Genomic DNA, 26463 nt, shown 5'->3' with positions numbered 1-26463 from the left:
CGGAAAAGAAGAGGAGGACGAAGAGCGCTTGTCTTGCGAGTGTATCGGTGCCAGGCGGCAGCCATTCAGCCCCTTTTGCCCATCAGCCCATCTTCAAATAAACATCTTTCATCATAACAATATGTTGAAGAGTTGCATATGTATTATATAACCAGTTGTTTACAGTTGCGTGAAGCAACTGTAAACAACTGTAGCTGCGTAGCAACATGAGTGTTACTAACACCCGACGTGGTAAGCTGATATGTAGTGCTGATATTCTTCAATACTGGATAGCGCGAATCCGAATAAGACAAAGAAGGAACGCAGAGGCGCAGGACAGATGCTACTCGCAACTAAGATTCATTCCGGAAAGTTTCCCTAGATATATACACAGCCGAGAGGCACGCGCAGGCGCACTGCACGTACGTTACAGTTGCAGTTGTTACAGTTGTCATGCTTATACTTGTCTGTTATGATGGAGAACGCACGCACGCACGCACGAACCCGTGTGCATGTGTGGAGGGGGTTCTTGACAGTTCTTGAACGAGATCATCGTCACCGTGATCAGTGAGGCCCAGCAGCTGGGCCGGACTTGTTATTCGGATCCGTTCGTGATCGCGCCAACGAGGGGGTCTAAGTGCAGTGGAGTGCGAGGTATAGTACAGCTGGTGGAAATCCTGGATGCCTCTTAGAATGAAATTATCTATGATGCCTCCTGTCCTGAACGTGGCAGCGAGGTCTTTTTGTGCCCTGTCCACATCCAAGCCGTCTTTCACACAGTATAAGGACCAGGCGTTGCTGGGTCTTGATAAATCAATGTTGAAGTCACCGGTTACGACGAGAGGCCTGGTTCTCTCAGCAGGTTTATTGTAGGAAGCATTGATCCCGGTTTTTGCGTAATCCACGCTGCGGACCACGTGGACGAGTGGATGGTAGTTGAGCGTCGTCCAGGGCTGTTCTGTCTTCAACTTCCTCACTTTCCTTGCCTCCGCCGCGGTGGTGTAGCGGTTACGGTGCTCGGCTGCTGACCTTAAGGTCGCGGGTTCGATCCCGGCCGCGGCAGTCGAATTTCGATGGAGGCGGAATGCTCGATGTCCGCGCACTGTGCTATCTGCGTACATGTTAAAGAATACCAGGTGGTCAAAGTACCAAGGGTTTCATGACGTACGCGACAGGTATTAAATGCGAAGCATTTCTTAGCGAACCTCAGGCACTTTGGCCGTTTCTATCTACGTATCTATCTATCTATCTATCTATCTAGCCGCCTACGTCTGGGCGCTCTCCTGCTCGTCTCCATAACTTGTAATATACCAAAATTGGCATATCAGTGGATCAGTGTATGACGAACACGATTCACTGGTCATGACATGAATAACGCAAAAATACCTGTCGCATACGTCATGAAACCCTTTCTCTCAGTCACGTGTGGCACATACCCGTAAACCAGAGTTAATATTATGCAGGTATGTGCCACAGGTTATGCAGAGTCTTAACCAACACAGTAACCGCGAACACACACATTGACACGCAAGGGAAGTGATAATAATAATTGTTGGGGTTTTGTGTCCAAAAACCACGATATGATTGACAGACGCCGTAACGAAGGGCTCTGGAAATTTTCACCATCGGGTAACGTCTACCGAGATCTCACAGAACACGGGCATCTAGCGCTTTGCCTCTATCGAAGTGCGACCGCCGCGGCCGGGATCGAACCCGCGACCTTCGGTTCAGCAGCCGAGCACCTCAACCGCTACACCACCGCGGCGGACGCAAGGAAAGTTAGGAAACTGAAGAGAGAACACCACTGGAAGACGCTCAACTACCACCCACTCGTCGACGTGGTCCGCAACGTGGACCACGTGGATTACGCAAAACCCGGCAACAATGCTTCCTACAATAAATCTGTCGGCCGAGAGAACCAGGCCTCTCATCATTACCGGTGACTTGAGCATTGATTTATCAAGACCCAGAAAAGCTTGGTCCTTATACTGCGTGAAAGACGGATTGGATGTGGAGAGGGCATCAAAAAGACATCGTTGCCACATCCACGACAGAAGGCAGCATAGATCATTTCATCGTAAGAGGCATCGAGGATTCCCACCAGCTGCACTATACCTCGCCCTTCACTACACTAGCCTCCTCATAGCTGCGATCACGAGCGGATCCCACTCGCAAGTCCGGTCCAGCTGCTGGTGCTCACTAATCACGGTGGTGGTGACCTTGTTCAAAAACTGTCAAGAACCCCTTCTACACATACACACGAGTTCGTGAAACGTGCGTGCGTTCTTCGTCATAACGGACAAGAATATATGTGTTAAAACTGTGACTGTGACTGTAACGTACGTGAAGTGCGCCTGCGCGTGACACTCGACTGTGTATATATCTAGGGAACGTTTTCTGAATGAAGCTTAGTTGCGAGTAACGCCTTTCCTGTGCATCTGTGTTCCTTCTTTGTCCTGTTCGGATTCGCGCTATCCAATATTGAAGAATATAAGCACTACGTATCAGCTTACCGCGTCTGGTGTTGGCAACACAAATGTTGCTGTTGCCATCGTTACGCAGCTGTAAACAACTGGTTATATAATAGATATGCAACTCTTCAACATATGAGTGTGGGTATACCACTTCCATATTTCTCTAGCGTCATTCCGTAACGTTTCGTTCAATGTGAAAAATTACGCCACAGTCACCATCCCGCGCATTGTTTTGCATAAAATAGATTCCCACGGTACGTGGGATCTGCCAATTTTTTTATTCTTTGTGTTGTCGGTTTTTATTAAATGCGAAGCATTTCTTAGCGAACTTCTGCGAGTTTGAGCGTATCTATCTATCTATCTATCTATCTATCTATCTATCTATCTATCTATCTATCTATCTATCTATCTATCTATCTATCTATCTATCTATCTATCTATCTATCTATCTATCTATCTATCTATCTATCTATCTATCTATCTATCTTGCCGCCTAAGACTTTGGGCTCTCCTGGCCATTTCGTTAATAGGATATACACCAAAATTGGTATGGCGTAACATGACTTGATGAGGAACGTAAATGACAGGTCATAACAAGAAAATCATGATATCCATGTCATGAACGACATGATTTACATGCCACTGTGTTGGTGCTCTTGCGGCCGTTTTGTTAGTGTGATATATACCAAAATTGGTATGGCGTGACAATAGTGTATGCCGAACACAAGTGACAGGTCCTAACGTGCAAATCATGACACGCATATCATGTACAGCATGATTTACATTCCACGCTCATGGTGCGCTCGCGGCCGTTTCGCTAGCTTGATATACACCAAAATTGGTATCGTGCGACGGGACTGTGTGACGAACACAAATAACAGGTGGTAACATGAAAAATCATGGCACGCATGTCATGCACAGTATGACTTACGTGCCACGCTCATGGCGCGCTCGCGGCCGTTTCGCTAGTTTGATAGACACCAAAATTGGTATCGCGCGACGTGACTGCGTGGCGAACACAAATACCAGGTGGTATTTGTGTTCATACTGTGCATGTCATGCACAGTATGACTTACGTGCCACGCTTATGGCGCGCTGGCGGCCGTTTCGCTAGTTTGATAGACACCAAAATTGGTATCGCGCGACGTGACCGTGTGGCGAACACAAATAACAGGTGGTAACATGAAAAATCATGGCACGCATGTCATGCACAGTATGACTTACGTGCCACGCTCATGGCGCGCTCGCGGCCGTTTCGCTAGTTTGATAGACACCAAAATTGGTATCGCGCGACGTGACTGCGTGGCGAACACAAATACCAGGTGGTATTTGTGTTCATACTGTGCATGTCATGCACAGTATGACTTACGTGCCACGCTTATGGCGCGCTGGCGGCCGTTTCGCTAGTTTGATAGACACCAAAATTGGTATCGCGCGACGTGACCGTGTGGCGAACACAAATAACAGGAAATAACATGAAAATCAGGACACGCATATCATGCACAGCATGATTTACATTCCACGCTCATGGTGCGCTCGCGGCCGTTTCGCTAGCTTGATATACACCAAAATTGGTATCGTGCGACGGGACTGCGTGGCGAACACAAATACCAGGTGGTATTTGTGTTCATACTGTGCATGTCATGCACAGTATGACTTACGTGCCACGCTTATGGCGCGCTGGCGGCCGTTTCGCTAGTTTGATAGACACCAAAATTGGTATCGCGCGACGTGACCGTGTGGCGAACACAAATAACAGGAAATAACATGAAAATCAGGACACGCATATCATGCCACAGCATGATTTACATTCCACGCTCATGGTGCGCTCGCGGCCGTTTCGCTAGCTTGATATACACCAAAATTGGTATCGTGCGACGGGACTGTGTGACGAACACAAATAACAGGTGGTAACATGAAAAATCATGGCACGCATGTCATGCACAGTATGACTTACGTGCCACGCTCATGGCGCGCTCGCGGCCGTTTCGCTAGTTTGATAGACACCAAAATTGGTATCGCGCGACGTGACTGCGTGGCGAACACAAATACCAGGTGGTATTTGTGTTCATACTGTGCATGTCATGCACAGTATGACTTACGTGCCACGCTTATGGCGCGCTGGCGGCCGTTTCGCTAGTTTGATAGACACCAAAATTGGTATCGCGCGACGTGACTGCGTGGCGAACACAAATACCAGGTGGTATTTGTGTTCATACTGTGCATGTCATGCACAGTATGACTTACGTGCCACGCTTATGGCGCGCTGGCGGCCGTTTCGCTAGTTTGATAGACACCAAAATTGGTATCGCGCGACGTGACCGTGTGGCGAACACAAATAACAGGTGGTAACATGAAAAAATCATGGCACGCATGTCATGCACAGTATGACTTACGTGCCACGCTCATGGCGCGCTCGCGGCCGTTTCGCTAGTTTGATAGACACCAAATTGGTATCGCGCGACGTGACCGTGTGGCGAACACAAATAACAGGTGGTAACATGAAAAATCATGGCACGCATGTCATGCACAGTATGACTTACGTGCCACGCTCATGGCGCGCTCGCGGCCGTTTCGCTAGTTTGATAGACACCAAAATTGGTATCGCGCGGACGTGACCGTGTGGCGAACACAAATAACAGGTGGTAACATGAAAAATCATGGCACGCATGTCATGCACAGTATGACTTACGTGCCACGCTCATGGCGCGCTCGCGGCCGTTTCGCTAGTTTGATAGACACCAAAATTGGTATCGCGCGACGTGACCGTGTGGCGAACACAAATAACAGGTGGTAACATGAAAAATCATGGCACGCATGTCATGCACAGTATGACTTACGTGCCACGCTTATGGCGCGCTGGCGGCCGTTTCGCTAGCTTGATATACACCAAAATTGGTATCGCGTGACGTGACTGTGTGACGAACATAATTAACAGGTGGTAACACGAAAATCATGACATGCATGTCATGTAGGGTATGATTTAGTTGCCACGCTCATGGTGAACTCCCGGCCATTTTGTTAACTGGATATATACCTAAATTGGTATGGCATGACAAGAGTGCGTGACGAACATAAATAGCAGGTCACGCGTCGTATATAAGTAGCAGAATATATGTTTCATTAGCCTGGCATATACCAGATTATACACGCATGCATGTACAACAATCTCGTGTTATATAGCGAACTAGATGTCACGACATGATTATGAATGACTTCATAAGCCTCAATGACAAACACGACGATGTATGCAGCGCTTTGCTGGCTGCTTCGCATTACCTCGATTCCCACACTGCGTGGGATCTGCCGATTTTTTTTTGCGTTACTCATGTCTTGACCAGTGAATCGTGTTCGTCACACAATGATCCCCTGCTATGCCAATTTTGATATATTACAAGTTATGGAGACGACCTGGACAGCGCCCAGGCGTAGGCGGCTAGATAGATAGATAGATAGATAGATAGATAGATAGATAGATAGATAGATAGATAGATAGATAGATAGATAGATAGATAGATAGATAGATAGATAGATAGATAGATAGATAGATAGATAGATAGATAGATAGATAGATAGATAGATAGATAGATAGATAGATAGATAGATAGATAGATAGATAGATAGATAGATAGATAGATAGAAACGGCCAAAGTGCCTGAGGTTCGCTAAGACTTCGCATTTAAAATCCTGTCCCGTACATCGTCAAACCCTTTCCTGACACGTGTGGCACATACCCGTTTACCACGGGCCGCGGTGTACGGGTATGCGCTACAGGTGGTTGACAGTTTATATCTACTCAGGAACGGCCAGAACAGACATTGGTAATTAAAATGCGAGAGCATTAAGAAAAACTGACATCGGCAGTGTTGACCCGACGAATAGGAAGAATAAAAATTGGGATCCCCGCAGGAATCGAACCGAATCATTCTGCGTGGAAATCAAGTATTCTACCACAGAGCCACGCCAGGTCTATAAACTGGTTTGGAAGAAATTACACCATCTCCCACTGAATGTGACCATGAGGCAATGCGAAGACGGAGCACTTGCACGATCGCGTTCCGTTGCCTTTCGTTGGGCATGCTACCGACCTCGCGTCGTGGAACGCGAAGAGGAACGCTACGCGCGTCGTGTCTTCCCTCTAGCCTTGACAGGGCGAGCGGGGAACGCGGTCGTCAGTAGCGCGAGGAGGGGAGAGCGTAGGAGAGGAGAGAGAGAGGGGGAAGGGACGCGCATGCGCTGGCGATCACCGCGGCGTTGCGCAGGAGAGGGGCGATGCGAAGCAGCGTTTCGGCATGTCGAGCCCGCGTTTCAAAGGGGAAGTGGAGAGGGGGAGTGGGAGTGCAGAGGGGTGGGGGGAAGGGAAGAGGAGAGGGAAAGTGGGGCGGGGGGAGGGGAGGAGGTGTGTGGAGAGGAGGTATGTGGAGAGGGTTTGCGCATGCGCAGTAAGGGTGGTCACGCCGTACACCACCACCGGTTTGAGCTCCGCTAAAAGATGCTTCGCATCTAAAACAGCGTATGCAGGCGTAATGTCGGTGCAACGTCAATTGTGGTTGTGGTGCTGGCTATCTAATTTTACAAGGAAGCAATGAACACGACATATGTACTCCCATGATACAGGCGTCATATTAGATTAACGTCTGTGGTTCCAGAGTTGGCTCCGCTTTTATTATAGAAGTCTAATAAACATTACATTTCTATTACTAAGATTCAGCAAGCTATATTGAAGCATTCCTCGACCCTGGAGGAATACATTAACGAACGTTACGTATGATATTCACATGATTTCACCATGAGAAGCACTTAGTTTCGATAATACTAACGTATGTACTCTAAAGTGAGGGCTGACAATACGTCGCAGCATAAGTTACCCTTACGCCAGTGCAGTCGGTGTGCCTGGTAAGCCCACGATGTTCAGATAGCTGCTACACTTACAAAAACACGTCGCTCCACCTCGTAACGCTTGGCTCAAAGCCATAAAGTACAGCATAAAAGTACTCGCTGACTACTTCGCATGAAACCGATTCCCACAAGGTGTGGGATCTGCCGAATTCTTACTCTCTATTTTCTCTTTCTTTCTATCTCTTCCTTTCGCTCTCTATTTCACGTGTTTCACGTACTCTCACTTCGCTGAGCAGAAGAAGATGTTTAATGCCAAGAAGGAGGAGAGGTCGGCCTGGAAAGCGTGTTTCTAGCCTGCTACTCCTCACGGGGATAAGGGGAAAATGGAAAGAAAGAGGGAGGTATGATGATAGGTGACTATGGCATTGCAGAATGAGTCACTGTACACACTGTCCTGCACGGGAACAGGACACGCGCAAAAATCTTTATACCGCACATGCTCTAAAGACGAGCATCTAAACCTGTATTGCTGAAAAATCTCAAGAGGCACTTTAAACTTCGTTGGGCCTGGTCTGCATGTTCCCAAGCGCCCAAAAGCTTCTCCTCCGAAAAAGGTCGGGAGTCCATGTCGATCTACGACGCACTTAAGTGACTGTCTTTCGGTCGCGTATTGAGGGCACAAGCACAGGATATGGTGAATAGTCTCAGACGTGTGACACACACTGCAGTTAGGATTTCGCTCCTGCCCAATCTTGCAAAGGTATCTTCGTGTACATGCAACAACCAGCCGCAATATATGTAGTACTGTTTCCTGGTCTCTTCTTAACCGGAATGAAAGCCGAAAAGTGTGACCATGAGTCAACCCTGTAAAGACGCTCTTGGCTATGAGCAGAGTTTTCGTTTAGCGAAAATAAGGACCAAAATAAAGTTTCGTCTCTCACTCCCCACTTTCTTCCTCTCTGCCTTTGTTTCTCATTCTCTCCCTCTCAATTTCTCTCTCGCCCATAGCAAGTTCCCCGTAGAACCCATCGAACAACGCAATCATATGCTTCCCATAAATGCACGCTCTGGAAGCCTAGGTGCATAGCCTATAGTGCATAGCCTAGTCTTAACCATTGGGCTACCCAGTCTTTTCTTTTATCTTTCGTGGTATTTATTAAAATGAGTAGTAGAATGCACATTACAAGGGCACAAATCGAATGAAACAATAGCACAATCACATAGCGACATTAAGCGCTCAAGCGTTACTACGGAAACACTCGACGCTTAACATAAAGTGTATATAACAGCGAGAGTTCTTGATATCGTGTCATACAGCAAACGTGGTGAGGCCGAGCAGCTCACCAAAATGTGGTACCAGTCCGGTGTAATGTCTAGTTCATAATAACTGTCCTTTAGGTAGATAGCCATTCGAACAAAGTGTGTGCTTCAAGAAGTGGTGGGTTCTGCGTCGCGATATTGCATACGTGTCTTCCATGAGCTGTGCATACCCATGAGGAAAAACATTTCATACGGCACTTCATTAAGTGACGTTGGCAAAAGATAACGTATAGTGTGAGAATTTATGACACAACTTTCCTGCAGAGCTCGCTGCAGGACATCTCAGAACAGAATAGCGTCTTTGCAACTAACAAAGCAATGTTCTATGGTTTCCGGCATGTCACACCGACGGCAGTCAGCAGAAGAAACAAAAATAGCTTTTTCTTTACAACCATGTTTTTACCGGCGATATTTCCGGATGGAGTTTATAGAAGAATGTTTTTGAACTAGGGGGATATATCTCCTGCGCACTCGTTTAAGCGCATCGTGGCCTAGAAGATTGGAGTTCAATAGAACGGTACAGCGGAGGCGGAAAGAGCATAGGTAGTAAGTCCCTATACATCGCCTTGCACGATGCTGTGCACAGGTATGCTGCTGCGTGGCGGCACAAGCGGCACTTCTGCAGCCCGACCGCGCTCGCCCGCTCCCTAAAAAAAGTAAAAAAGAAAGAACACAAACAAGAAACAGCTCAATTCGCTGAAGAAAGGTCGAAATAATAGGAGAACGCCTGCTTTCACTTACAGACAACAAAGTATTTTTTTTTCAGCGAAATTACAGGGGGTCGACCGACATGCACCGACGTTCTTATCTGAACACACCCAGCAAATACGTAGCCAAGCTGCTATGACAAGCTAGGTGACCACCAGCTCCGCAGTGACTCAGTCCCGCGCCACTCGCGCAAGCTGCCGAGATATTTTTAGGGGCGAAGCTCCTGAAAGCGGCATCCGTTCGTCCCTCGTCGTCGTAGTGCGTAACCAGTCGTAATGCTAGTACCAGATCTTGACCTCGAAGGTGGTGCCGGTGGGAGATATTCCTGTGCGTTGTTGAACAATAAAAAATTCGCAGCGTGCGCGTTAACTAAAAGCCGAATTCTTCTGTCTCTCATTCCCCATTAGCAGCCATTGGTATGTTCCAGTAGGAAACGTTAGTAGAAGTAGAAGTGTAAGTGTTAGCTAAAAGCCGACTTCTTCTGTCTCTCATTCCCATTAGCGGCAATTGTTTACCTCCAAGGTAGTGCCTGGTGAGATTTCTCCTGTGCGTGATTAAACAATAAAAATTTTGTTCAAAACGCCATTGATTGATGAAATAAACCAACGAAAGACGCCAGATGTTTTCTAAAAGCAAAACGAAAGAACGCCAGATGTTTCTAAAGCAAAAGGAAAAGACGCCAGCTGCTTAACGAAAGACGCCAGATGTTTTCTAAAGCAATGGTTTTCTAAACAATGAAAATTCACAGCGTACATGTAAAATTAAAGTGAGCTGCAAGTCGTCATAACTCTCATCGAACGTTTAGTATAAACGCGCCCGATCTCACGTCAGTGATGATGTACTGGGCAGAATTCACGGAAGATTCACGGTTTACCGATGAACCTCCGCAGCTTCGCCCACTCATCATCATTCACTCCGTGGATATGCTGTGATTTTTTTCACAAGTTTATCATGCTGGTTTTAAAGTTTTACCAACGCTGACCCTTCGCGTGGTCGCACCCCACCCGTGAAATCCATGCGCCGGTGCGACAGCGCTCCCTCGAAATCTACTATATAAACACATGGCACGTAAACGAAGCTACTGTGTCGAGAAAAAACGTTGGTTCATGCGTCAATGCATGCAGGCATTAGTGATCGGGACGTTATAAAGAAAGCGGTGTACTTACGATGAGCTCCACTTCGTAGGGAAGCATGTTGACGCTTGCCTGTGGCAAACACTTGGCGCGTATGGTGAGAGTGTCGTCCAACACAGCTGTGACATCGGACACATGTCCACTATTATAAAGTGCGGCTTCTTTGCGCACACTATCACCGCAGAAGTATTTATCTTGGACGCGCACAAGCGGCAAATCGCACGCGCGCACTTCCGTCATGCCTGCAGTGAAATGAGGCGTCTGCTACGCGAACCACCGGCTGCTCCAATGGCCGCCGCTACGCGGCTGTCAGTGGCGCCCCTAAAGGCGCTGCGCATAGCGCCGCAGATATACAGCGCGGCATTGCGACGTGTCGAGACCAGCTCGAAACTTCACTGGTGCGGCGAAACGTAAAAGGAGTACCGCATGTTCATCCACGCATACGTGTATGTCAAAGGCACCGAGGCGTAGTTCCTAGATCGGCAAACTCTCCGAGCACGACACAACCGCCAACACGCCACCACGACCACAAATGGGAAGACTGACCCGAGATCGAGCAGGACGGTTAGTTCCCTTGACAACGGTCGGCACACGGAACGTATCTCTGCACACGGCCTGCATCTCACGTGTGGTTGAACCATTTGCAGGTTAACTGGCTTGCACACGGCACGCATCCCTCTGCGGTTGCTCCTTCGCAGTCTATCTGTTCATCGCGCGCGCCTATTGGGCTCACTTACTCCTCTTTCGGGTAATTTTACCTTAGAGTGTAGTTCCTTTGAAATCATCTGTTGATTGCTTTACGTTTTTCTTTTTTCCTCATGATATTGACATTTGTAACTATCTTGACGGCTCCCTGCGCGAGCTGTCAGATGATCAGTTTGTTGAGTGGTTGCCAAACTATGTTCACTGGTAAGCTGTGCATACTTTTTTCATATTATATTTTTAAGTGCCGTATGTACTCACTCCTGCAATATCTTGCTATGCAAGATGGCAGTACATGTAAATAAATAAATTTTTATATACTAGCCCAACTCGCATCTTCAATACTACGTATTCAGTTGTCGACAAAGCCAATGATATCATTGATAAACCGCTATACGGACATGACTTGTCGTGTTCGTTGCACCAGTCAAATAAAGATGGTCGAGCTGGAGTATAACCTCTGCTTAAGCCTTTTTGAAAACGCCTCCCAAAACTACAGATTAAAACCCAGACGCTCACTTGTGCATTCACCGAAGACGACTCGAAGGCGAAAGCCATCATCTTCTTTTAGGGGCGAAGCTCCTTATGCCGTGGGTCTGTCCATCCTCCGTTTGTTTGTAGCGTTGTAGTAGCCACCTCTAGCTCGTGAGAAGCGCGCGTTCTGGTATGCAGTAGAAGAAGAAGACGACGTTGACGAGTGACACTCTCGTTTTTTTTTGCGTGTTCGCCTGTGTCGCGTTCTTTCTTCTTTACTACGTCTCGTGTTTTCAACGACACCCGAACACAACATTTCAGAAGTAACGCGCCGTGAGGTTCCCTCTTGGCACGCTTTCTCTTTAGCTCGGAGTCGCCAGATGGAAGACAAGGCTGCGGACCGGAGGGCACAAAAGGCGGCTGCAGCGCGCGCTCGCAGACAGAATCCTGAGGTGAGAGCCCGCGAGGCCGAAGCTGCACGTCGACGCCGCGAAGCAGATTCCGTCGTTCGAGCCCGCGAAGCCTAAGCTGCTCGACAAGCTGCACGGCTGCGGCGCGAAGACCCCGCCGTTCGAGCCCGCGAGGCCGAAGCTGCACGGCTGCGGCGCGAATCGGATCTTCAAAATGTGAAGGACCGTGAAGCGGCGAGGATGCGCGCGTACCGGCAGGCAGAGCCTGAGGCTGTGCGAGCACGTGAAGTGGCTGCAAAACTCATCAGCCGTGCTCTGCCCGAAGGCGCCGACGCGCGCTTCCAGCGGGACTTCCTTGACAACAGTTTCGGCCATAGTTGCGGTGTGTGCAACAGATTGTGGTTCTCAAACAATCTAGTCACAATATCTTCCATCAAGAAGGACCACGCTCGCCGTGCTGCAGCGCGAGTTCGCTTCGCCCCACTCATCATCATTCACCACGTGGATATGCGTGATTTTTTCTTCTAAATCAATGTAATAAATAGAGGCCGGATTTTTAGGCACTAAAAAAGCTCGTTTAAGGCGCCAAAAATAGGCAGTCAAAATGTTTTAGGCTTCCAAATTAGTAAATATAGGCACAATAAATTTTCACATAAATGCAAATAATTTGAAACGAAGACGTGCGCGAGCTCTATCTACGAAAGCAAAACGAAAATGTTATTGCTTAAGATGGCACGTAGTGGGTAAGAGCCAACAGTAGGGAGCAAGCAAGCACAAAGGCGTTATGAACTTAGCCGTGCGATGTGCTTTGTTCCCCACGGTTCGCAGAACACGGTCTCTCCCGTGTTCAGCACGGTGAGTCAAGATTCCACTGTCGAATCAACACACTTCTGGGTGTCTTCTTGGCATGACTGAGAAGCGCGGAGTACGAGCAGATAGCCAGATCGCTAAAACACCAGAAAGGAGGAATTCCTCCTATTATCCGGGTCGAATCGCGTAGAGCCAATTTCTCCCCTTCCAGTGAATCACTGGCGTAGCCAGGGGGGAGAGGGGGTTCAACCCCCCCCCCCTGAACCTTTTCAGTTTTGCATGCGTATACATGCACACATGCATACAAGCGCACTCACGAACATACATAGAGTATGGTTGAAACTGTCCCCCCCCCCTTCCCTTCTGAAAAAAAAATTCTGGCTACGCTGATGCAGTCAACACCTTACAAGTTAGCCTACAAAAACAAAAGCCGCGTGCACATTATATTTCGCTTTCTTTTTTTTTTCTCTTCACTCTCTTTTCTGCTGACGGCTCTCCACGGTCCCGCATTCGCGAACCGCGCACGCCATGTCTTTGCGGTGGCGAATGTGCGTGTCCCAGTTCCCGGCTGCTAGCAGTTGTTTGCGCGAGTTGGTTGAACTACTGGGCTTGGTTGAACCCCATAGTTCCGAACAGTCAGTGTTGCGCGGTGGCATGAATAACGGTCTCAAACTGCTGCCGTGAGCGCCACTTGAGGCTAAATAGTGTTAATACAATCGCCAATTTTGAAAATAGGCATTAATAGGAATGGAATGGAATGGAAAAAACTTTATTTCGTATCCGACGTGTTTGTGGGCTGGGCTCCCGCCTAGGTGTCGGCTAGAAGGTCTTGCCTCCTAGCGGCTTCCTCGGCCCGCTGGATTGCCCAGAGCTGATCGTCCAGAGCTGAGCTGAGCAACGCGGCCCGCCAACGCGCGCGGAGGCTGTCGGTGGAGGCCGCATTCTCATCACTGTGTATAAATCCCTGGCATTCCCACAGGATATGTTCTAAGGTAGCTCGTGCTTCGCAATCTTTGCACTGATCGGTCGTGTATACATCTGGATATATAACATGTAGTAGCGCGGGACTCTTATATGACCTGGTTTGTAACTGTCGCCATTGGACAGACTGCGACCTATTGAGTTTAAGGTGAGGTGGTGGGTAAACGCGCCTCTGCAGTTTATAGTGTTTAGTAATGTCATTGAATGTAGTCATTCGGTCCTCCCACTCCCACACATCAGAAGACTCTGACGAGGGGCCAACGTCTGTGATAGCCCGGAAAGTGAGTCCTCGAGCTACGTTGTGTGCAGCCTCGTTAGGGTTGACCTCTCCCGTTGGGTCGGGTGTGTGGGCTGGGAACCATAGAATGCAGACACATCTGTCGTCTTGGGTTGTTTTGCCTGTTCTAAGAATACGCAGCGCCTCAGGGGAGATTCTGCCATTTCCGAAGTTGCGAACTGCCGTTTGTGAATCGCTAATTATATAATGGGCGTCAGTTTGGGCTATGGCCATAGCTATAGCTGTCTCCTCCGCCGTTTCAATGAGTGTCGTGTTTATTGTCAGACTTGTGCTGCATTGTTTATTGTGATTAACCACTGCTGCGACAAAACAGCGTTTTTGTTTGTAACGAGCGGCATCTACGAAGACCACTTCTTTGTTCTTTCCGAAGCTCTTTATCATGGTTTTCGCTCTGCTTTGCCTTCTGCCTGCGTGGTGTACGGGGTGCATGTTTCTGGGTAACGGTGGGATTGTGAGCTTAGCCCGTATGTTTCGAGGAATATTGCATTTGGTGCCATATTGTGTGTGATAAGTGATGCCTAGTTTCTCTAGAATGTATCGACCAGTCTTGGTTTTAGAGAGGCGCTCGTACTGTGCAATACGTTGCGCCTCTATCAGTTCCTCAAGCGTGTTATGTAGACCTAGCTCTAGGAGCCTCTCTGTACTTGTGCTTTGCATGAGTCCTAGCGCTTGTTTGTAGATTTTTCTGATCAGGCTGTTTAGCTTCATTTTTTCTGCTGCGAACCATCTATGGTACGCGGCCACATACGTAATTTGGCTAATGACAAACGCGTGGATAAGCCTTATGACATTGGCTTCTGTCATGCCACTATGCCTGTTGGTGATTCTTTTGATTAAGCGCATCGTTTGAGACACCTTCGCTTCGAGATTGCGAACCGTTTCCCCATTGGTGCCTTTAGCCTCTATTATTAACCCCAGTACCCTTACCTTGTCGACAATGGGTATGGAGTGTCCATCTTGTGTTGTAAGTTGTATGTCTGAGTATGTATGTGTGTTGTGGTGCTTGGGAGGTCGGCCTTTTAATGTTGGTCTATATAGTAGGAGCTCAGATTTTTCGGCTGAGCACGTAAGACCAGTACCTTCTAAGTATTGTTCTACGGTGTCGATCGCTTCTTGTAACCGTTGTTCAATTAACTCATCGCTGCCGGTGCTTACCCAGAGAGTAATGTCATCTGCATAGATTGTATGGTGTAATCCTTCGATCTTTAGTAATCTGCTAGGGAGGCCAATTAAGACTAAGTTAAACAGCATAGGTGATATCACCGATCCTTGCGGCGTCCCTGCACTGCCTATGTATATTTCTTCGGATGTGAGGTCCCCTACTATGATTTTCGCTTTCCTATTCGTGAGGAAATTCCGGATGTAATTGTATGTCCTCTCACCTAAGCCTAAGGTACTGACATGATTCAGTATGGCTTGGTGGGTGACATTATCAAATGCTTTTTGGAGATCAAGCCCGAGGATGGCTCGAGTTGATCTCCCAGGGTCATCTATGATATGTTGTTTTAGTTGTAACATGGCGTCCTGTGCACACAGATTCCTCCGAAATCCTATCATTGTAAATGGGAGTAGGTCGTTGTCTTCTAGGTAGTTAGTGAGTCGGGCGAGTAAGGCGTGTTCCATCAGCTTACCTACACAGGATGTTAGTGATATAGGTCGTAGGTTTTCAAGCTGCAGGCGCTTACCAGGCTTGGGTATAAGAACGACTTTCGCCGTTTTCCATTGTGGCGGTACGTGGCCTTGTCTCCAACATTCATTAATAAAGTCTGTTAATTTGCCAATAGACGTATCGTCTAAGTTCCGCAGTGTTTCATTTGTAATGGCGTCAGGGCCCGGTGCCGATTTAGTATTGAGTTTGTGTAAAACTGCTCTTATCTCTGCTTCGCTGAATTCTTCATCGAGGTCAGTATTCGGCACTCCCAAGTATTCGGGGTGAGCGCTTGGCGGCGCCTGGGATATGTATTTAAGTTCGACCTCTTTGAGGAACTCTTGTTCTGTGCCTTCATATGCACGCAGAATTTTGTTCATATTTTGTCTATGCACTGTTTTTGTGTCCTCTGGATTTAGGAGGTGCCTGAGTAAGTTCCATGTTTTGGTTAGGCTCAATTGGTTGTCCATAGTGGTACAGGTTTCTTCCCATTGTTGGCGGCAAAGCTGTTGTGCATATTGTTCGATTTCCTTGTTTAGTGTGGCTATCTTTTTTCTTAGTGTTCTGTTATGTTTCTGCGTTTTCCACCGTTTTTGCAGCCCTTGTTTCGCTTCCCACATATGTAAGAGCCGGCTGTCCATCACTTCAAGCTGAGCTTCCGGTGGGACTATTTGTGTTGCCTTTGAAATATCCTTTCTTAGATTGGTTGTCCATTGGTCAATGTCTGTAATGTTTTCTGTGATGCCCTCTCTTATATTTCTGAATTTAACCCAGTAAACGAGCTTAAGCTGTTAGCCCTTGTATTTGGTGGGGCCTCCTATAAGCTGTATTTCAATAATGGAGTGATCGCTCCCGAAGTCTTGCTGTGTATTAAACCATCGAGCTGATTGCGTGTTCTTTATAAAAGTGAGGTCGGGCGTGGAATCGCCACATACACTATTCCCTTGCCTAGTGGGCATTGTAGGGTCAGTGATGAGGGTTAGACCTTCCTGCTGCGAGTCGAGCCAAAGATGCCTGCCCTTGGGGTGAACATGTTTATAGCCCCACGTGGAATGGGGAGCGTTAAAGTCACCACCGATTATCACAACTCGGTCGCCCGCGATGGTAAGCGTTCGCTTAAAGAGTGTTAGGAATCTGTGTCGTGTGAATTTCGGGTTACTGTACACGTTTAGGACGAAGAGACTGTCCGCTGATTTTCTTGTGGGTATGATTTCAATTAGTATATTATCTATATCAGTAACTCGTGTGCTGTGTTGCACTGCCGTGTGGTCCCTCCGCACTAAGGTTGTAAGGACTTTAGTCTTCAGCACTGCCGATAGACCGGTAGCCTGACAATTTAGCGAGACCGTGCGTTTCTTGTAAGATGATAATATCTGGTTTATCCTTATCTTTAAGATACTGGTCTAGAACGGCTTTCTTGTTCCTGTAACTTCTACAATTCCTTTGCCATATTGCATATTGGTTGCTTCTGTCCATGGCGGCAGTTGCGAATTTGAATGCTTAGGAATCGCCGGGGTCATGATAGCAGGCTTTAAGAGTGGGGCTTTGGTAGTTACTTTAATGGGTGCTACTCCGCTGGCTTGTAGGCCTGTAGCAGAAGTCCACCGTTCGAGTTCTGTTACCCTAGTGGATAAGTTATCTAGTTGCTGCTGGTGAATTTCCTGTTGTTGTATAACTGTATTAATTTGCTGCATAATAGCCGTTCCCCACTCTTTGATTTGCGCTCCCATGGTCTCCTTAATTTCGTTCATTCACTCAATTTGGGTTTTCATAGCTTCTTCAATTTGACTTATTCGTAAATCGACGCGTTGTTGGAATTCCTCCTGGCGTTCGTGCAACATGTTAGCGGTCTTGGTTTTCTTTGGTTTGCTAGTACCCTCGCCGTTGTTCTCTACAGCCTTACGTTTTGGGAGAGGGGAATCAATGTTCTCCTCCATACATGTTACAATATCCTCTGTTATAACTGTGGCGTCACTGCATTGCAGCTTGCCGTTTTTGTACTTGTGAATTTCTTCCCTTAATTTCTTATTCTCCTCCCTCATCGCGACAATTGTCTGATTGTTTTGCAAAATCATTTGTTTAAGTTGTGCTAACTCGTCCTCTAGTTTTGCGACTTTCTGGTCAGAAGAAGCCTCCGCGCTCGCCCCCTTGACCTTGTCTGCCCAGCTCACCCTGAACGATGCATCGGCGCCGGGGCTTTGGGGTTCCCTGGACCTTGAGTGGGAGCGTGACTTCGACCTGGATTTGTTCCTGGACCTTGAGCGGCTTCTCCTCTCGTGCGCCAACCTGGGGAAGGACTCCGATTGGTCGCTCGCAGAGTTGGCGTTAGATGGCCTTTCTTGTGCTGCGTAGGACGTGTTCTCTTGTTCTTGTCTGGATCTTTCCCAACGGCGTTTCCTCACTAGGAATGGAGTCTTGTACCTTGCCTTGCAGGTACGATCTGCTGTGGGGTGGTCTTGGTCGCACAGCTGGCACCTGGCCTTGCATTCGTGGTTTTCAGGAGGATTTGGCATCCTGCATCCTCGGCAGATTTTGTCGTATGGGTTAAGGCAAACATCCGCCCTATGCCCTAAGCGTCCACAGTGGTAGCACACATCCAGTTGTTTTCTGTACAAAGAACAGCGTATTAGGGCCCCTCCATATTTCACGTAGCTTGGGACTCGGTAGCCGTCGAATAGTGCAATCACGTTGGTGGTGTTGCCCATTCGCTTGGCCACGAGCGCAGTTGGGTTTCTGGGGGTTATGACGTTTGCTGTGATATCTCGGGCGCTATCGTCTAGCGGTATTCCCCGGATCACTCCCTTGGAGGTGTTTTCTGGGGCTGCTTCATAGGCGCTGGCTTCAAGTTCCTGTGTGCCTAGTTTGATACAGGCAATTCGCTGGTATCTGTTGGCGTGTTCTTCGACTGGAGTGCTGACCACAATGATGTTTTGTTGGTAGTTGGGGCAGATCGTGTCTTGCTCTCGAGCTTCTCTGGGTATATCGGCAGCTTGGTAGACGCTGTTGGCAATGCGGGCGGCTCCGTGGTCGCTGACGCGAAGTCCCCCTCGTGGTCTAACAATTATCTTGTAGTCTTCTCTTGGAAGTTGCGGCATCCTGCTAGCTCTGGTGATTTGGCGAAGGCGTTGTTCTCTCTGTTTCTTGTCGCTTTCCCCTATCGGAGGCTGCTCGCTTCGTTGCTCCGGCATTGGCTCTGGAGGCTTGCGCTGTCCCACCGGTCGCCATCCGGTGTTATCCTCAAATTCTTCTCTCGAGACGTTTTCTCCCTCCACAGTCACTTCCATCTGGCCAGAAAACCCGCCGCAAAAAGCGTGTAGGGCGCCGCGTTCCTCGTTGCCCTTCGCGACGCCCAACTGCGTCGCCGCGGTTGCGGCGGAGTCTACGGCGATCGCTATGCAGGTGCCTCTTCCGCCGGCGTGTCAAACTTCAAAACGGGCGTAAAATGGTCAAATATAGATCCTCCCACCTGATTTGGTGTCAGGGTGATCGTGGTGACTTGTGGCGTCGATTCGTGACGAGAAATCCGGTGTATTTGGTGATTTTCCGCCGAGAATCATCCAGGAAATACGGAGCCGACGCGATGAGCGACTGCTCCTGCCGGGCGTCTCCGGCCCCTCCCATTAATAGACATTTTTGAGCATTTAGGCACAAACGCCAAAAATAGGTATTTATAGGCAATAAAATTACACCATCTCCCACTTAATAGGACCATGAGGCGATGCGAAGCCGGAGCACTTGCACGATCGCGTTCCGTTGGCATTCATTGGGCATGCTACCGACCTTGGGTCGTGGAACGCGAAGAGGAACGTTACGCGCGTCGTGTCTTCCCTCTAGCCTTGCCGTAAATACTCACAGGGCGAGCGGAGAAGGCGGTCGTCAGACGCGCGAGGGGGGGAGGGTAGGAGAGGAGAGAGAGAGGGAGGGGAGGCGCAGGAGTGGGGCACACCATCTCCCGCTAAAGGGGACCATGAGGCGATGCGAAGCAGCGTATCGGCATGTCGAGCCCGCGTTTCAGTGGAGAGTGGAAAGGGGGAAGAGGGAGATGGGGAGTGGGAAGAAGGTGTGTGGAGATGCGGTATGTGGAAAGTGTTTGCGCATGCGCAGCAAGGGCGGTCACGCCGCACACCACCACCACCACTGGTTTGAGCTCCGCTATAAGATACTTCGCATCTAATAAAAACGCTATAAAAGCCTTTCTCATATTCATGCTCATATATGAAAGTGGCACGATAGGAGAGCATAGAACAAAATAGGCATTTGCCTAAAATTCGGTCTCTAGTAATGAACCCCCCGCGCCCTCCTCTGAAAGGTTTCTACAACTCTCGTGGTTTTGCAACGCCTCGAGGATCTGAGGCATTGTAGGCTTCAGCAGCTCACTTTGCTTTGCACTGCCTTCGGGATCGGCCCACCTTTGGCTAGCAATGACGTCATGTGATGACGTCACCACGTGATGTCATGTTATGTGACGTCACAAATTTTGGTCAATCGTGACGTAATAGTGACGTCATACGGCGAAGTCATCACGTGATAAATATTTTTCCATCAATCGCGTTGACGCCGACGCGGGGCGCCGGTCACTTTTCGCGTTTGATGAGGCATCTAAGGCTTTCGCCTTAATAAGCGAACACGCACGCTTCCTTAGCGATGCATGGCTAAGCAGGTGAACGATCAATCGTTAGTTAAATAAAAATGTTACTTAGGAAATACTGGGCCTGAATGTTCCCTCGCTGCAGATCGCGGTGCTCATTGCGCAGCCACTCGCTCTGCCTTTGGCGTTGTCGCAGGTTTGGGCGCCCTCTACTCATCCATTCGCCTGCCAACGTTCGGTATTCGAACGCTCACTTTCTGAACGAAAACGCACATGCCCTCGGAGATCAGGCAATTTGCAACTTTCCCGCCATAACTTTCTGGCGACAACGAGGGCCTTCTATTAAGCCAAATAATGCTCTCGCATTACAACAAATATGTCTATGGAAAAGTAATTACCTCTCCTTCGACGCCTGTACATAGGACATCACAGCTGTGTTTAGAAAAAGCTTATTTCATCGCAGGACGCTACGAACATTCAGAAAAGAAACAGATAACCCACGTCAATACAGGACTGCCTATGGAGCCAAATGTATAGCGACACCGCTACCTCTGGACATCCTGCAAAACCTCAGTGATCGATCAGGTTTTGTAGCACAGTTGGGCTGTACATCCAAATAGTTTTGCTTGTAAGCTGCTCAATAAGATGTGCAGCAAAAGAGAAATCCCGTATCCATTTTATCCTTTAAACAAATGACCGCAAGCTAAATTCCTCGAACGGTGCCACAAAAATGTCTGCTACGAGTTATTCTCAAAGTGATGGGCAGGTTCCCCCAAAAGAAATTCCAAAAGCCATTGCGATGAGTTTGATGAACGAATAAAGAATAATAATAATAATAATAATAATAATTATTATTATTATTATTATTATTATTATTATTATTATTATTATTATTATTATTATTATTATTATTATTATTATTATTATTATTATTATTATTATTATTATTATTATGGTATCATATCCTGCCCTGTACTGCTCAACTGTATTAATTTAGAATTCCACGTAAGCTGAGGAGACGCTGCCTTCGTCGGAGTGAGCGGACGCGTGTCGTGTCGGCTCCGGTTTCAACGAATGCTTTTACAGCGTAAATCACTGGACTACCGCCCGACTTTGGTACCCGCAGATTCAGCTCGTCACCAGGAATCATCCGACACCAAGTTCCAGGTGGGGGCTTGATTTTTGACAGCCTTACGGCCGCATTCACGTTTGTCACGCTGGCGGGAAAGCTACGCCTAACAGCTGCCCGGCCGCCGACAGCGCTGCTGCCACGGACGCTGCTGCGCCGTTTCGCCTAGCTCTGCGGAAACCAAGAAACGCTAGTCGGCGCGCTCGATGCGTCCGACTTTCTGAGAAAAATGGAGGTTTCTGTTGACGGGGAAACCATTTCCCGCGGAGAATTCGAAGAAAGCACAGGATGGAGTGCGGTAGGATCAAAGAAGTTGGCCCGCGAGCAACCGCTGGAGCCCGGTGCGGAGCCCCAACGAGGCAATAACAGCAAGAAACAACGTGAGCAACGCCTGCGACAAATAATATGATCAAGCCGCATGCCTCCACTACCCCGAGGTGATTATAAGATCATCATTCGTCCACGAGGCGGCCTCCGAGTCGCCGACCATGGAGCCGCCCGACTGGCAACCAGCATTTACCACGCCGCTGAAATCCCGAGAGAAACCCAAGACGAGGACACGATCTGCCTTAATTCCCAGCAAAACATCATCGTAGTAAGCACACCCATCGAGGCGCATGCCGACAAATACCAGAAGATCTCATGCATCACGATCGGCAACCAAACGTACGATACCAGCGCTTATGAAGCAGCGCCAGACTTTACGTCCAAAGGAGTGATACGCGATATCCCGTTGGAAGACACCGCCAGGGATATTACAGCTAATATCATTACGTCAAAGAATCCCACAGCCATCGCTGCAAAACGCCTCAGCAACACAACGACGGTGATCGTCCTGTTCACCGGCCTCCGCGTACCAACGTACGTTCGATATGGCGGAGCCCTGCTGCGGTGCTCCCTTTACCGCAAGCAGATAGACACGTGTTACCAGTGCGGTCGCCTGGGGCACCGCGCAGACGTATGCCCAAACCCGAACGGCCGCCTGTGCCGTGGCTGCGGAGCGGCCAACCCTCCGCAAGATCACCAATGCAAGCCCACGTGCCAACTCTGCGGCGGCAATCACCAGACGGCCGACAAGGCATGCAGGGCACGCTACAAAACGCCGTACCTGGTGAAACGCGGCCGATGGGAGCGGGAGAGACAACAACAACAGCAGGCAGACTGCCTGACGGATCCAACGCCCGACAACAACAGCCTCGAGCAGCGGGACCCTGATCCCTTCCGGAAACCCAGAGGAAGAGGTCGGTCGAAATCCCGCTCCCGGTCCCGGTCGAGATCTCGGAGCCGCACGCCTGGACCGAGCCGCACGCCTGGACCTAGCGGACCCTACAAGGTGGGCTGGGCAGACGTAGTCAAGGGGGCGGGCTCGGGGTCTGAGGAGGCCGCGTCCCAAGGGAAATTTGATAAGTTAGAGGCCGAAACTGCGCAGTTAAAACAGATGTTAACTCAATGTAATCAGAAAATGACAGCTTTAGGTGAGGAAAACAGGATCCTCAAAGAGGCGTTGCACCGTTATAAACGAACCGAACACGTTACACCAGTAGCGCCACCACCGTTAGCTGTTACACCCACAGACCATATGGAGGAAGGAACTACACCCCCGCCGCTCAAACGTAGAGCTGAAACCCAGGCTAATGAAGACAAACCCACCCGCGCGACAACGGAGTCGAAAGCTCTGAAAGAAATTCAGCAATCATTAAAAGAATTAAACGAGTGGATGAGCAACTCATCCCGACTGATCTCTGCGCTTACTGCCCGCGTAGAAAATATAGCCAAAGTTACCCAACAACAGAATGAACAACTTCAACAGCGACTCCTCACAGTGGAGGCTAGGCTTACTTCCCCGTCAGATAACGGACTGGAACCCGTGGCGAGTGTGCAGCAACCTACCTCGTCGCCGTTCAGCGTGATACAGCCGGCGACATTCCTACCCCCCACATCTCATCATAACTAGAAACCCTACCTACACGATTTGGCAATGGAATTGTAGAAGCTACGCAAACAAGAAAGCAAATTTGCACCAGAGAAAGATAAACCCGATATCATTCTATTGCAAGAGACGCACGTTCTCGCTAAATTGGCAGGCTATCGCTCGATCGGAAATGCCGAAGGGGAGAGGACCGCCCTTACCACGTTAGTTAGGCGAAACCTTACATTCAAGCAACATGACACGAATATTACCAGTATAGACAATATATTGATTGAGCTTGTTCCGCAACGCAAGACACACGAAAGTCTTTTTATACACAACATATACAGCAACCCCAAACACAAGAAGCACAGGTTTCTCACGCTCTTCAAACGCGCCCTGAACATCGCCGGCACAAGTCCCATCATTATAGGGGGGGACTTCAACGCGCCACACACTGCCTGGGGACATTCCTACGTGTTTCCCAAAGGTAGAGAACTGTGGTTTGACTCGCAGCAGGAGGGCTTAACTCTCATCACCAACCCTAGCACACCCACACGTGTGGGCACTAGCTCCAGCAAAGACACAACGCCCGATCTAACATTCACTAAAAACGCATCCGCAGCAACCTGGCAGAATACCCTAGAGGACCTTGGCAGCGACCACTACATCATCGTCATACAATTTCAAGGCGGCCCACGTAAACCAGCGGGAAAACAGCTGAAGTTAGTAGATTGGACCAAGTTCCGCAAATCACGCGAGAACCTGGTGCAACCCATCGGAGACATAGAACACTGGATTCACACCCTCAAACAGGACGTTATTAATGCCACACAAATTGTACCTCCCGAGGCACACCTCGAAGAGATCGATAGCCGGTTGCTCCACATGTGGGAGGCAAAGCAATCACTCCAGAAGAGGTGGAAGACACAAAAACACAACAGAAACCTCGGAAAACGCATAGCGCTCCTCAACAGAGAGATAGAGGCGTATGCAAAACAGCTATGCCGACAACACTGGGACGAAACCTGCGATGCAATGGACAGGCAATTAAGTTTCGGTAAAACGTGGCATTTTCTCCGGTTCCTACTGGATCCAGATGACAATAAAGCCACCCACCGACAAGCCATCAACAAACTCATCCATGCGTACAAGGGCACCGAAGAGGAGTTTCTTAGGGAGGTAGAGTTCAAATACATCTCTCAGGCTCCTCCTCAACAGCACCCAGACTATACGGGCCAGGCCAACACCACCCTAGACGAGGAATTTAGCGAAGCGGACATCTGCGCCGCCCTGCACAAACTTAACACCAAATCTGCCCCAGGTCCCGACACCATTACCAACAAGACACTACGTAATCTTGACGATGAGTCAATCACGCACCTGACAGATTACATTAATCAATGCTGGACCACCGGCAGTTTGCCCCCGCAGTGGAAAAAGGCCCAGGTGATTCTCATTCCTAAACCAGGCAAACCGCTGAATACTAACAATCTTAGGCCCATCTCCTTGACATCGTGCATGGGCAAATTGATGGAACACGCGTTCCTGGCTAGACTAACAAATTATCTCGAAGACAATGACCTATTTCCACACACCATGATTGGCTTCCGCAGGCACCTCTCGAACCAGGATGCAATGCTACAGCTCAAACACCACATCACAGACAGTACGGGCCGCTCCACTAAGGCCATTCTTGGTCTAGATCTCAAGAAGGCCTTTGACAATGTCACAGACAGCACCATCCTAAATCAGATCAACACCTTAAACTTGGGGCTCCGCACGTACAATTATATCAGAGCCTTTCTTACAGACAGGACGGCCACCATCACCATAGGAGCACTCAGATCATCCGAGATAACCATGGGAAGCGCGGGCACCCCGCAGGGTTCCGTGATCTCTCCTATGTTGTTTAACCTCGCCCTCCTAGGCCTTCCGTCACGACTACATACAATCCCAGGACTCCATCACACCGTTTATGCCGACGACATCACCCTCTGGGTATGCGACGGCAATGATGGATCCATAGAACAAAGATTACAGGAGGGGATTGACACAGTAGAACGGTATCTACAAGGAAGTGGACTATCCTGTTCGGCGGAGAAGTCCGAGCTACTGCTATATCGCCCTACACTCAGAGGCCGACCACCCAAGCAACATCTACAAGCACAGACACACGCCGATATAACACTCACTACAAGCGACGGCCGCATCATACCAACCGTGGACAAAATCAGAGTGCTAGGACTGATCATCGACAGTAAGGGCACAAACGGCGAGACAGTTCGCAACATTGACGCAAAAGTGTCGAACACGATGCGCCTCATTAAACGCATCACCAATAAACACAAAGGCATGAAAGAGGCGAGCATCATCCGCCTAATCCAATCATTCGTACTTAGTCACATCACCTATACTGCGGCCTACCACCGATGGTTACACTGCAGAAAAGTCTAAACTCAACAGCCTCATAAGGAAAATCTACAAACAAGCACTAGGTTTGCCTCAAAACGCCAGCACAGACCTCCTCCTTCAACTGGGCTTACACAATACGCTTGAGGAGCTTATCGAGGCACAACAAATCTCCCAATACGAGCGATTGGCCAAGACTAAGCCAGGGCACCTGATTCTCGAGAATCTCGGAATAAATTATCACACCCAACACGGAGACAAACACGACATACCACGGACTATCCGCACTAAACTCACAGTTCCACCTATACCCAGAAACATGCACCCCGAATACAATGCGGGCAGACGCCTCAGTAGAGCCAGAGCCATGACCAAGATTTTTGGGTGCAGCCACGAGGCGGTCTTTGTCGATGCTGCACGCTTTCGGGAACGTCACCGCTTCGTGGCTGCTGTTGTAGACCACACACAACAATGCAAAACAAGCGCATCAATTACCACAAGACACGTAGAAACGGCGGAGGAAGTCGCTATCGCGATGGCCATAGCCCACACGAACGCCTACTATATCATCAGCGACTCGCAAACGGCGGTGCGAAACTACGCAAGCGGCAGAATCTCCCCCGAGGCATTGCGGATCCTAAATACAGGC

This window comes from Rhipicephalus sanguineus, chromosome 6 (assembly GCF_013339695.2).
Source record: "Rhipicephalus sanguineus isolate Rsan-2018 chromosome 6, BIME_Rsan_1.4, whole genome shotgun sequence".
Lineage (NCBI taxonomy): Eukaryota > Metazoa > Arthropoda > Arachnida > Ixodida > Ixodidae > Rhipicephalus > Rhipicephalus sanguineus.
The sequence above is the reverse complement of the archived record's forward strand: the minus strand, read 5'-3'. Positions refer to the sequence as shown.